Source organism: Muntiacus reevesi, chromosome 4 (assembly GCF_963930625.1).
Source record: "Muntiacus reevesi chromosome 4, mMunRee1.1, whole genome shotgun sequence".
Taxonomy (NCBI): domain Eukaryota; kingdom Metazoa; phylum Chordata; class Mammalia; order Artiodactyla; family Cervidae; genus Muntiacus; species Muntiacus reevesi.
The window spans coordinates 158,936,770-158,950,844 of NC_089252.1; the positions used below are offsets into that span (position 1 = coordinate 158,936,770).

Here is a 14,075-nt window from a genome sequence, read left to right on the forward strand (position 1 = left end):
AATATGAGCCTTAGAACTAGAAAGAGCTGAGTTCTCATTTAACGTCTCTGAATCTATGTTTCCCCATAGGCAAGTTAAAAACACCACCACTGCCTAACTCATATGATTGTAACAGGTTTAGAGGCTGCTGCAGAAATCTGGAGTCTAAATTAGAGTAGCGAACAATGAAGATGGAGAAAGGATAGATTAGAGCATCAACAATACCTGCTAACCAACTAGACTGGGAAGAAAAGCAGGAGTCGAGCAGCACACCTACATTTCCACTTGGTTCATATCCATTCAAAGAGCTAGGCAACACAGGGGTGACACAAGGTTTAGAGAAGCAGACAGCTCCATTTTGAACACATTGTAATGTCTGCATATCCAAGTGGAAATGCTCAAAAGACAAACAGAAATGCAAGTACAGAGGCGGAAGAAAGATCTGAACTGGAGATAAGGATCTAGGAGTCATTAGCTTATGGATGCAAGGCACGGGACAAAATGAGATTGCCCCAGTGAGAGGAAAAGTAAGACCTAGAGAAACTCAGAAACACCAACTGCGGAGGAAGGAAACTGCGGAGGAAGAGAAGCCCACGAAAGGGACTGGACAGGCACTAAGAGGCAGGAAGAAAATCACCAATAATTTGTATCACAGGAGCCTAGAGAAGACAGTGATGCAAGGTGAGATGGGATACAAGGAACACTGCAGTACCAATCAGTAAGGGAGATGCAGAAACCATAGCAAGCTAGTTTGGAGAAAATAACACATAGCAGTAAGGAGGAGTAAGCAAGCTGTCTTTAAGCTTTTTGTTTTGCGGTACAATGGACTTAATTTGGACAAAACCACAGACATCTATGAGAATAACATAGATTCTATCAATCTAATGAACTGATTTCCCTTTTAATGCTGAGTTCTTTCTCAGTCACTACCAGTGTTCAGTAGATTCTGCTACTGGTTAAGGATTTGGATGAGATGACTTGAGTTTCTTACAACTGAAGTAAATTTCAAACACTAAACTAAAAAATACTTTGCATTAAAAAGAACACAGGGAAAGATGTAAGAAGAAAGCTTTTAAATACTTAGAAATATAAAGTAATGGTTCTAGGGAATTTTAAAAACCATATTCAATTAATCCTAAGCAAAATGCAAAGAAAAAATAAAGGAAGAAAAAGGAGAGAGAGATAACCCCAATGAACAGCAAGACAGAAAAACTGTTCATCATTTTTGGCCCATTTCAATGTTGTTTACAGTCTTGCCTGACAAAAATCTTGCATGGCTCCCCCTATTCCCCCAGAGTAAAAATTAGAGACTTTTTAAGAGCCTGGCCTACAAGGTCCCAAACACTTTAGTACGGTTTTCTGCCCTCTGACTCCAGTGCTGATCACAGGGGCTTTACAACTCTCCCCTCCACTCTGCTCCAGCCACACAGGCTGGCTCCTGGCTGTTTCTGAATACACTAGGTATGCTCCTACCTCAAGGCTTCTGTAACTGTTCTATCTGGAACACTCTGTGCCAAATACCCACACAGCCTGTTCCCTTGTCTCACGTCTTTGCTCACAAACCAATTCTTAGAGAACTCTCCTGCGCACTGCAGAAAACACCTAAGCCTTCACTCCACAACAGCAAGCCCTTTTCCCATTATACTGCTTTGGTTCGTGGGTGAGTCAGTAAGTCGTGTCCAATTCTTGCGACCCCATGGAGCCCACCAGGCCCTTCTGTCCATGGGATTTTCCAGGCAAGAATACTGGAGTGGGTAGTCATTTCCTTCTCCAGGGAACCTTTCCCACCCAGGGATCAAACCAGTGTCTCCTGCATTGCAGGCAGATTCTCCACCAACTGAGGCACCAGGAAAGCCCTATTACACTGCTATGTTATTCGCCAAAAGACTATCACCAGCAGCAGTGCTATATTTTAATTTCTTCTTTGATTCTTCCCTAAAGCCACAACAAGATGTAAACTCCGTGGGGGCAAGGACTGTTGTCTTCACTGCTGTATCCCCAGCGGTGTGAGAGTGCCATACACATGTTAATTGCTCAGATAGGTTTACTTTGAACAAATAAATACCCTATTATTGGATAATGTCTCACATTAGCAACACACATGATAAATGCTGCGCCTGAATTTCTACAAATATTAAAACATATTGATAAAACTACAAATAATCTCATATTGGTTCATATGGTTGATATATTACTTAATAGTTATTTTTTTTGTTTTTCTCCTACCAGTTTTATTGAGATATAATTGACAGACAGTATGTATTAGTTTAAGATGTATGGGATAATGATCTGACTTATAAAATGAAAAGATGACCACAATACAGTGAACATTCACTTTCTCACACAGATACAAATAAAATAATTTTCTTCTCCTTATGATGAGAACTCTTAGGACTTACTCTCTTAACAATTTTCATGCATAGCATTCAGAGGTGTTAATTATATTTATCACATGGTACATTACATCCCTAGTACTTATCTATCTTCTAACTGAAAGTTTACACATTTCAGCTACTTGCATTCTTTAAAATAGAGCTTAAAATTATCACTTAGATTTGTGTAAACACTGACAGTCACTTCATGAAAAATGCTGTGAATTTTAGTATATAATGCCAGAAAATCTCTCTTAGAAGTAAAGCTATCATGTGGTTTAAAAGTGGGCAAGTATACTCCCAAGATGCAAACTGTATCAGATGTCTTCCTCCTCATACTACATAGAGACTGCCATCTGGACCGACGCCCAAAGAGTGTCTCTGGGCAAGTCAACTGCCTAAGAGTCGTCATCCAAGCTGCAGCAATTCCTCCAAGCTAGGCCAGTCCTCGAAGTCCCTGAAGTCTTGGGATGGGCCTACTTCAAGGAGAATACTCTAGGACTGAGACTACTGTTTATATTAACCTTCAAAAGTGCCTAATATTAACTAGTACTGTCTTTGAATATCAGTTGAACTACCTGTGATGTGCAATTCCAAAACCAATATCTTTGGTCTAATTATTTGATATTTCTATGATTTAGTTACTTGGGAGTTACTTCAGCTAAAAAAGGAATGCAATTACATAAATGGAAAGCACAAATTTGGAAAATCATAGGCTACTGAAATAATGATTAAGCTATTAATAATATATTAATTTCTTCAAAAATTTCCTTTCTTTGCATTAATTCATCCAAAACTCTGTTTAAAAATTCAAAGAATAAAGGGCTCAGCTTTTTTCCCGTTCATCTACAAGTAAGCCAAAAGTAAAGCTAAAAAAGGCGTAAATTCCTATTATGATAAGGCTGAAATTTAAGGTTGGGTTAGCTACCATGCACATTTTCACTTTAACTAAATTACTAACAAATAACATGTTTATTTGTTAAAACTAAGTATGACTGAAAGAAAGGGAAAATATTCAGAATATATTACTTCTCCTTGTTACCAGCCAAGAAATATCTGGATTGGAGGCAACAAATGCTGTTTTCCTAATGTATGGACCCAGTAACACTTGCTGTAGTAATAAAAAAGATAACCAATTAATTATTCAGGTCTCCAAGGCAAAATTGTTCTGAAAATAGAAAAATAAGTTACTTATTTGAAATCAACATCTCTATTTAAACTAGTAAAATTAAGATTATATTAAAGAGTTAAGAAAGAACTTCTAGGCAACAAATTACTCATTCAAAGGTGCTGTCAATATTTCTTACAAGAACTTTGGTTGATTTAAAGATTAAAAACTTTTATGATAGTAAAGGACTTAGATTATAAACACAACTTCCTAACATTTGTGAGTAGGCTTTCAGCTGGCAGCAAATGCAGCGTAATAAATGTTGGGCCTGTTTGCAAGAACCAGTTATGCAATATCCTCAAGCAAATTACTCTTTTACTAGATTTTTTAAAACTTTTGTTGCTCCAGGAGTAAAATATATTTAAGAGTGGAATATGAGCAAAAATCTGGTAAAAGTTGTGAAGCACATGCTGTCTGGGTTTAAAATAAAATTTTGAGGGTTCAGTACTTTTTTAAAAATAAACTTTATTTTTACAACAATTTCAGAAGAAAACTGAGAATACAGATTTCCCATATACCCCACACGCAGAGCTATCTATTGACATTTTATATTGATATCGTAACTTTGTTACAACTGTTGTTCAGTCCCTCAGTATTGTCTGACTCTTTGCACCCCACTAACTGCAGCATGCCAGGCATCCCTGTCCTTCACCATCTCCTGGAGCTTGCTCAAACTCATGTCCATTGAGTCGGTGATGCCATCCAACCATCTTGTCCTCTGTCATCACCTTCTTCTCCTGCCTTCAATCTTTCCCAGCATCAGAGTTTTTTTCTAATGAATCAGTTCTATGCATCAAGTGGCCAAAGTATTGGAGCTTCAGCATCAATCCTTCTAATGAGTATTCAGGATTGATATCCTTTATGATTGACTGATTTGATCTCCTTGCAGTCCAAGGGACTCTCAAGAGTCTTCTCCAACACCACAGTTCAAAAGCATCAATTCTTCGGTGCTCAGCCTTCTTTATGGTCCAACTTTCACATCCATACATGACTACTGGAAAAATCATAGCTTCGCCTAGATGGACCTTTGTCAGCAAAGTAATGTCTCAGCTTTTTAATGTGCTGCCTACGTTTGTCATAGCTTTTCTTCCAAGGAGCAAGCATCTTTTAATTTCATGGCTGCAGTCTCACCATCTGCAGTGATTTTGGAGCTCAAGAAAATAAAGTCTGCCACTGTTTGCATTGTTTCTTCGTCTGTTTGCCACGAAGTGATGGGACCCAATGCCATGATCTTCGCTTTCTGAATGTTGAGTTTTAATCCAACTTTTTCACTCTCCTTTCAGCAAGAGGCTCTTTAGCTCTTCTTCACTTTCTGCCATAAGGGTGGTGTCATCTGTGTATCTGAGGTTACTGATATTTCTCCCGGCAATCTTGATTACAGCTTGTGCTTCATTCAGCCCAGCATTCGCATGATGTACTCTGCATATAAGTTAAATAAGCAGAGTGACAATATACATTCTTGATACACTCCTTTAACAATTTGGAACCAGTCTGTGGTTCCATGTCAGGTTCTTACTGTTGCTTCTTGACCTGCATACAGGTTTCACAAGTGGCAGGCAAACTTTCCACCATTTATTGTGATCCACACAGTCAAAGGCTTTAGTAAAGTCAATGAAGCAGAAGTAGATGTTCTTCTGCAATTCTCTTGCTTTTCCTATGATCCAATGGATGCTGGCAATTTGATCTCTGGTTCCTCTGCCTTTTCTAAATCCAGCTTGAACATGTGGAAGTTCTTGGTTCACTTTGAAGAAGTACTGCTGAAGCCTAGCTTGGAGAATTTTGCGCAATACTTTGCTACCCTGTGAAATGAATGCAATTGTGCGGGTAGTCTGAGGATTCTTGGGCATTGCCCTTCTTTGGGGTTGGGATGAAAACTGGCCTTTTCCAGTCCTGTGACCATGGCTGAGTTTTTCATATCTGCTGGCACACTAGTGCAGCACTTTAACAGCATCATCTTCTAGGATTTGATCCAAATTTCTTGGTTTTAACATAAGTCTTTTTGTGTCAGGGTCCTACCCAGGATACCCACAGTACATTTAATCATCATATGCCTGTAGGCTCCTCTTGGCTCTACAGCTTCTCAGATTTTCCTTGTTTTTGATGACCCTAATACTCCTGGGGGATACGGGTCAATTACATTGTTGAACTTCCCTCTATTAGATAAATAGGATTTATCTCATGTTCTTCCTTTTAAAAACAAAAAAAAATTCAATTTAACAAAAAAAAAAAAACAAAAAAAAAACCTGTCCATTTCTCCCACCCTCCACCCACTGCCTCTGGCAACCACTGCACCCTTCTATCTCTGAGCTGGGCACAGTGAGGTGTGGGTGATTGGTTTCTTTGTTTTTAGATTCCACATATAAGAGGTTCTTTTACTGATAAGTCTTTTACTGACTTATTTTACTTAACATAATGCCCTCAAGTCAATCCATGTTACAAACGTCAAGATTTCTTTCTTTTTATGGCTGAATAATATTCTATTGTATATAAAAACCACTTTGTTATCCATTAATCCATAATGGACACTTGCATTATTTCCATATCTTGGCTATTACAAATCATGCTACAATGAACACGGGGAGGTACACATACCTTGTTGAGCTAGTGCTTTTTATATTCTTCAGATAAATACCCCAAAGTGAAACTGCTACATCACATGGTAGTTCTTGGAGAAGGGCACGGCAACCCACTCCAGTATTCTCGCCTGGAGAATCCCATGGACAGAGGAGCCTGGCGGGCTACAGTCCATAGGGTTGCAAAGAATCAGACACGACTGAAACAACCTGGCATGCATGCATACATGGTCGTTTTAGTTTTACTCTGAGGAACCTCTATACTGTTTACCACAGTGGCTGTAACAATTTACATTCCCACCAACATACACAAGGGTTTCCCCTTCCTCCACATCCTCACCAACATCTATTAATTCTAGTCTTACTGATTGGAGTCATTCTAGCAGGTAGGAGGTGCTATCTCATTATGGCTTGAATTTGCATTTTCCTGATGATTAATGACACAAAGCATCTTTTCATGTATTTGCTGGCCATCTGTATGTCTTCCTCGTGAAAAATGTCCATTTGGATTTTCTGCCCATTTTTTAACTGGATTGTTTTTGGCTATGGAATTATATGAGTTCTTCATATATTTTGGCTATTAACCCCTTATCAGACATGGGATTTGCAAGTATTTTCTCCTACTCAGGAGGTTGCCTTTTTTGTTGTTATTGATGGGTTTCCTTTGCTGAGAAGTTTTTAGTTTGATGTAATCCCACTTATTTTTGCTTTTGTTGCTTTTGCTTTCAGGGTCAGATACAAAAAATCATTACCAAGATCTATGTCAATAAGATTCCCAACTAGACAACATATTCTTAGTACTTCCAAATAATTCTAAAGTTAAAAGTACAAAAGAAACAATTATCAGGAACAACTCATTCACTTGGTTATACTCATTCAGTATACATGACTGAAAGGGATATGTTGGAAAGAACATGTATCTCAAGATAAAATTTTTTATCAACAAGAAAGTATAAGCCAAAAAAAAAAAAAAAAAGAAAGTATAAGCCTATCAAGCAAAATAAACTCATTCCCATTTCATCCACCACAGACCCTCCCCTTTACCCCAAACACACACATATATACACAAGGCAAACCTTTTAAACCTAAGCTGTAAGCCTCGGGCTCACATGAAAACAAAACTAGTTTAACCACACGCAGGCTCCCGCACTCAGACCTGCAGTTCCTACAAGCTGCCCACACGGCACTCTGTGAGCCTGTGATCAGGAGGAATGATGCACAGTCACACCACATTCCTTCCCTCAGCTCACACATCAGGAACTTGCCCTCTCAGCTGCATTCTTCTCCAAACAGCCAGGGTCACCTTAGCAACCCTAGGCTCCTAATATGGACAGCTGCTCCATTGAAAGTCAGCCCTTCTTGGCAGGGAAAATGCTTGTTCTTCAAATTGGGGGAGAGGAGAGGTTTTCCTTTCAATACACATTGCAGGGGTTGATTTAACTTGATCAGCACTTCTGTTCTGCGGCAGCAATTTGTGTTGAGTTTCAACCTACTTTGAGTTTTGCTTTTTTGTTTTTAATCTAAAGGCAAATGGCTAAAAAATAAAATCAAAGCAGCTAAAATGGAATTCTCAGAGAGTGAAACACGAAACAAAAAGCTATCCGAAATAACTCTATTTTATAAAAAGATACAGCTATTCACGTTTTTGAAAGTTAAAATTTACTTAATCTGAACCACAACATCTGAAGCTTTAATATACAATAAGAAATCAGTCAGGAAGACCTGTCAAAGCCTATTTTTGAACAACAACATTGCTAAGCTTCAAAGTGCTGTAATTCCAATCTATTTAATAGGCTATGAGTTGATCTGTTTCCCTTTATCCCACCACCTACATGTGAAATCTTTCTACAGGCTCAAATGTAAACCAGATATTGAACCAAATGACTAGTATAAACCCAGGACCCTCTAGACCTGGAATGACCTAGCACAGCACTGGATTACTCAAAACCAACCTTAATCTGTGTGTGTACCGCTAACGCCGGGCCTGAACCAAAGTAACTCTCTCAGATTAAAGATACAGGTTTATGATAGTTTATCTGATTTTCATACTAAAAACAAATTATTGGGGGAGGGGAGGGGCTACTTTATTCTGAAATATGTGAGATCAAAGTGCTTATTCTATACCCACAAAAGGAATCTAATTCCCACTGGTCAAAATTAAACACTTTATTTTTGAGTATAGAAAACAGGCATGTTCAAACTAAAAAAAATTCACAGTATTTGTGTATTTGTTTTAAGTTGGAAAACTGCTGAAATAATTTTAATATGGGCAAAATCCATATTAATTTATTAAGTACTGTTATAGTGAATGTTAAGTTCAAAGAATACCATCTACATCATTTACTGGTTATATTTTTGCGTGTTACGTATGCTTCTTAAACTTCTCAGGCTATGCGGTTCCTTTGCTTAGAAACATTTCTTCCACATTAAAACAATCTTTGTAATTACATCTTTTAAACAGAGCAAAATATCCATTGATAGGGTGACAATGTAGATTAGTAAAAAGAAACTAAAGCTGATTTTACTACTGGTTTCCTTATTTGTAAAATGATAATACTATTTGTCCTACTGATGGCATGCGTTAACATAACAATGTAAAAATAAGGAAATTATTATGCCATACCAAAAACTCCAAAATTTAAGAGATCAGAAAAAGGGACTATATTACGTGAGGTCTAATTCCCTGAATTTCTATTTTTAAAAAGAGTCAAGGGAGCATTCAACAATGAATGGAATACCAAATCAGTATCAATTTCAAGAGGTTCCAGTTTTCCAACCAAAGATTTTACAAATATTTAAGTGCTGACATACAAATAACTACTTCTTTCAAAAAGGCTCAACACTGGCTTTTAGCAGATGTGAATTCCCTGACCCTTTTTCATTCCACTACTGAATCAATTCCACATTTCCTCCTGGCCCCTAAGATCCTCCACCCACAAAAAAAAAAAAACCACTGCTCCCAAATACCTTGTTATCTTTTTCCATCTGATAGAAGCCCCTCTCTGATCTGATCAGTGCTGGCATTATCCTCCTTAATGTCAGGGTCCATCTTATCCTCTCCTAGGAGTTTCTCCCTCTCCCCTCTTCATGACTACAAGGCATATTTCCACCACAAACTGGGAGATTCCAAAGTTTCCACTTATAGCATCTAGTTAGGGGATCCAACAGAAGTTACTTCTGCTGACACTGTGCTTACCACAGATGAAACTGTCTCTCAAATTTAGAATCTTGCATTTGTACTGTTCCTACTCTGTGTTAAGATTCAGTGATGGGGATTCAAAGAACATTATTCTGCTTCAATGAAGTAATAGAAAAAAGATCAATGTTCATATATAATTTAATGCAGAAATTAACAAGCAATAAATAATGAGAAAATTCTCTAATATTATTGGTACTATCTTTCAACTATTGGGCTTCTGCCACCTAATATTGAGACCTAAGCATTTTAACATACTGTTTCTAGCGGGGGGGGGAAATGTACATTTCCTTTAGGCCCTACAATTCTTTTCTTTGAAAATTCTAACAGACTCCTAGATAGACACTCTTCTAAATAGATGTTTACATTTCCTGTAATCTTCCACAGGATCCTAACTTCTGTTCTAATTCTTAACTTTAATTCTAATATACAGAAATAAGCATAAATTGATCTTTACTAAAATGAAACATAAATACTCATTTTATGTGCCTTATATGTTTAAGAAATTGGGCTTCATTTTAACAAACAACCTGGAATACAATACCAGTTGGACAAAACAAATTAGATGACCACTCAGGTAGATGGCCAGACCTTAGAAAAAAAAGTAAGAAAGAAGAAAGTAGAGGGGACTATAAGAATCAGATTAAGACCTAATGTATAATCAAAATATAAGCATTAAAATAAAAAAATCTTTAGCAAGGTAAAAATGAAAGGATACACAACAAATACATTTAAAGGTCACTTATATAGGGACTAGTTGGAAAATGGAAGAACAATCCTTTAACCAACCAATGATAAATGGATATGACACAAACTGAGGAATATCGCTAACTCACTATTCCTAAACGTGGGGTTAAAAACTAGTACTTCAGTATTTAATAAGATAGTCATGTGACTGCTTAGATACATGGCCTCTCTCCCATCTATGGAATTATTACCACTTTAAATGGCACTCCACAAAAAACGTACAATAGCTAGCATAAAAATGGTGCAAATTTTTGTGCATTTTAAACTCTGTATGCACCTAAATTATGTTGTGTCTCATAAGCAGCAACATATGTTTTGAGGAACAATTCTGGACTAGTCAACATGAAATCCTCTGCATTTCTTTCCTCCTTTGTCTTCAGCAGAGAGCAGAAGTTAAGCCCGTGTTACAGGACTAGGGCAGGGTTAAGGGGGATTCCCCAGGCGTGGCAAGAGTGGAGGCTAGAGCGGTCACCACTTCTCAGCCTAAAGGGTGAAGGGAAGTGTCATCACCAGGACCCAGAAGCGGAGTGGCAGAAGAGGGCCTCTCGACAGAGGCAACAACAACAAACTGGTACTTCAGACAAAGCCACCTTCTTTCATAATAAGCAAAAGTTGCCCCAAATTTTAAATAACTTCTAAAATTCTGATAGGATATATATAACATAAAATTTATCACTTTTAAATGTAGGGTTAGCAATAATTTAACTTGTCATGTCCTTTTAAAACCTTTAACTGTGTAGCATAGTGATACTATATAAATGTGAATAATCTTTTTTAGATTATTTTTACTCTAAAAAAATTATGAAAACATCTAGTTATGTACAAAAATATAGATCTACTGAATACATATAGGAGAACCCTATGGACACAGACAACATATATATAGACAAGATATACATCATCATTGTATCATACTTTTTACTGATGTCTGACATTTAAATTTTATTTGCCAAAAGAACAGTCTCAAAGATGTAACAGATCAGTTCACTAAGATTAAATTTCTTGAAATTTCCGTTTTAACTTTTTAAGCATTGTGGTCCAGGAAAAGAAGGATCTGGATCTCTCCTGAAGTAATAATGCCTTTCAGTAAAGCCCTCGAAGGTCAGACAGTGCTATTCAAAGGTTCAAGGATCCCCTCCCTTAACCCCCTATAAGTAGAAGAAAAAAATAAGGGAAAAGAGTTTCACAAGAAACATGGAAATGAAAGCATGGTAATTCGCTCTCCCTTCTTCCTTATCAGCTAATGGGTCCCCGTTATTTTCAGTTATCAGGATAAACACTCACTTGATAAACTAAATCTGTGGCAGATACAAAAATAGGTAGCAAAGATGTGTGTTGAGTATTTGTGTTCCCCTTAGGACAGAGGATACTGAAAAAGGAGAAAAAATGAGAAAGTTATTTGAGTCCGACAGACTGAATTAATCTGTAGTGATCACTACTACCTACGCCAAAAGTTTCTGAGAAAACTTAGCCAAAGTAAGTTCCTAATGCTGCCAGGCAATTGATTTTAGTTATCTGGTAGAGGGTAAGCACACTGGTAATGAAATTTTACTATCTATTCACTTGAACATTTCATCCTTTATAAATCTAAAGAGAATAATAGTGTACATCAATGATGATTTAAACTCCATTGTAAAGGTGATCATTCAGGATTTTTTTTAAAATACTAGATGTTGTTCAATCTTTTACTACTTACCTGGTAGGAAGCATTCCACTTTTTAAATAGAGGAGTTATAAATTTTCCATAGATAGAAGCGTAGCTAAATAATCTTTAACTTACAACCCCTAAGAGAGTTCCTATGAACCCACTTTACAGTGAAGTCATTTAGATAGCACTATCCACTGAGGTAAAAGGTAAATGAGCCCCAGTGAAAAAAAGAACTTTTTCCTCAAAATGGTCAAACCTATTCCTAAAAATGCTAGGAATGAGCCCTGACTATGAAAAGAGTTTCAAGGTGACTATTTTAATCAGATCCTTTTAATCCTAACTTTAAATAAGATGACCAGTGTCCTGCTAGCAAATTCTGAGGTAGAAAGGAATAGCTAATAAATGTGTGAGAATCTTGTAATAATTAAGAAAAGACATGAGATAAGCATGGGGAAAGGATAAAAAAAACAAAAAACAAAAAATCCAGAGCAATAAGCCTACATTTATTTTATTATTTTATTAACAATGTCTTACCTTGTGGAATTCTCTTCTGAGAAAAACAGATACAATTTTGTCCCTAAAAAAATTTCAGGGAGAAAAGTTTAAGTGTTAGTTTCAACTAGAAAGTCTTCTGAAAATGAACTTACAAAATGCTGGCATAGTACATTTGGATTATTACAACATTTGGTATTAAAAAGCTTAAGAGACATTAAATCTCAAATAATAAAAGCATTTATTATCTTCATTAAAACATTTATTATAAAACTGATTATTGTATTATAAAAATACTTATGATTCTACTGACAAATCATTTTTGCTAAGTACATAATAGCGTACATAATAACAAGTGGCATGTTTTCATATTCTAAGACATCAGTACTTAATCGAATTTTACTCTTGCCAAGATTTGATATTCTGAAGTGTACTTTTTTTTAGCTATAACATATATGCCATAAAATATATCTCTTTAATACGTAACATTCACAGGTTTTTACTGTAATCACAAAGTTACACAACCATCATCACCACCTAATTCTAGAACATTCTCATCACTCCAGTAAGAAACTCTGTACTGAAGGGTATTTTTATTCCTAGGAAGAAGCATCTCAACAAATTTAATTTTTAAATATATACAAAAAGCATATTCTTTACAACACTATGATCATAAGTTGTTTTTTCTTAATGTGCAGAACAAAGGTCAGAAGGGAAACACAAATCTAAAAACTCTAAGAGTGGCTGTATTGGGACAGCAGTATTACAGTGACTCTTTTTCTTATATTTCCTCAAAACTAAAATTTTATATTACCTTTAGAGCTCTTAAACAGCTACAGCTAAGACACACATTTTCCAGAGCTATATGCTAGAATCTGTACTGCAATCCAAAAGAAAAACAAAAACACAAGTCGACACTTTTTTTAAAGTCAACTATATTTTTTATTAAATGTTCTTCAAAGTAGACAAAGTAAGTATAAAGCTAAAAAAGAATTTTAAATTTATACACTTACTAATCTGGTTGAAAAGCCACAGCTGCATCTTACTTTATGACAAATTGACTGTTGCATCACTTTTGCATCTGGGCATCTACTTCTTAATGGTCATTTCTGAAATAAAGATGTAGTAATTAAGAACATATAACAAAAATATAAAATCTTTAAGGACAATTACCTAAATATTAGTGACTAGAGGGAACTGTCAAGAGTTCTTAACCAACCTTCTAAAAAAACATTAACAGGATTGAGGATGAGGTGGGAGGGCCCCAGAATTAAACAGTTATGTACACATACTGAATATAAAAATCAACAATGTCTTCAGTTCTCAATCCCTTTCACCCATCAATTTTGCAATTCCTAAAGATGCCACTTACTGACGGGAAAACAAGAAAAGGAGGAGGTGGAAAAGGAATCCTGAAGTTGCACATTTGGCTTTTGGGTCTTTTTTTTTTGGCCTCATCTTGCAGCTTAAGGGATCTTAGTTCCCTGACCAGGTATGGAACTCAGGCCCATGGCAGTGAAAGTGCCGAATCCTAATCACTGGATAGCCAGGGAATTCCTAAAATTGAATGTTTGAAAACAATAAAATAATTGCTTATTTATTAAGCTTGTCTATTTCCCCCTCACATCTATAGAAACCTAAGCTCCAGAGCAGATTATTTTCTCTTATTTACTGCTATCTCTCGAGCATCTAACGCAATGACTGCCATACCTAAGTGCTCAGTAAACAGTCACTGAAAGAATAAATAAAATTATGAATGATTTCATGTTAATTAATGAAATATTTAACCTGATAGTATGTCAAAGAAGCAACATTTCAAAACATCACTTCTTCCAAACATATACCATTAATGTTAGTGCTGACTACTAATACATCATTAGTATTGTTTCTTTTCTCCAAC

At 36.3% G+C, this 14,075-nt stretch overlaps 1 protein-coding gene across 6 annotated transcripts in view; it reads right to left on the bottom strand.

Annotated features, from left to right (window-relative positions):
* Positions 1-14,075, bottom strand: part of FRS2 (fibroblast growth factor receptor substrate 2) — a 101,120-nt gene that overhangs the window by 34,458 nt on the left and 52,587 nt on the right. For all 6 annotated transcript variants that reach the window (XR_010663070.1, XM_065934652.1, XM_065934648.1 and 3 more), the window contains 2 exons: positions 13,189-13,284; positions 12,218-12,260 (listed from right to left, as the gene is read on the bottom strand). The gene's annotated coding sequence lies outside the window, so the exon portion shown is untranslated. The remainder of the gene's footprint in view (positions 1-12,217; positions 12,261-13,188; positions 13,285-14,075) is intronic.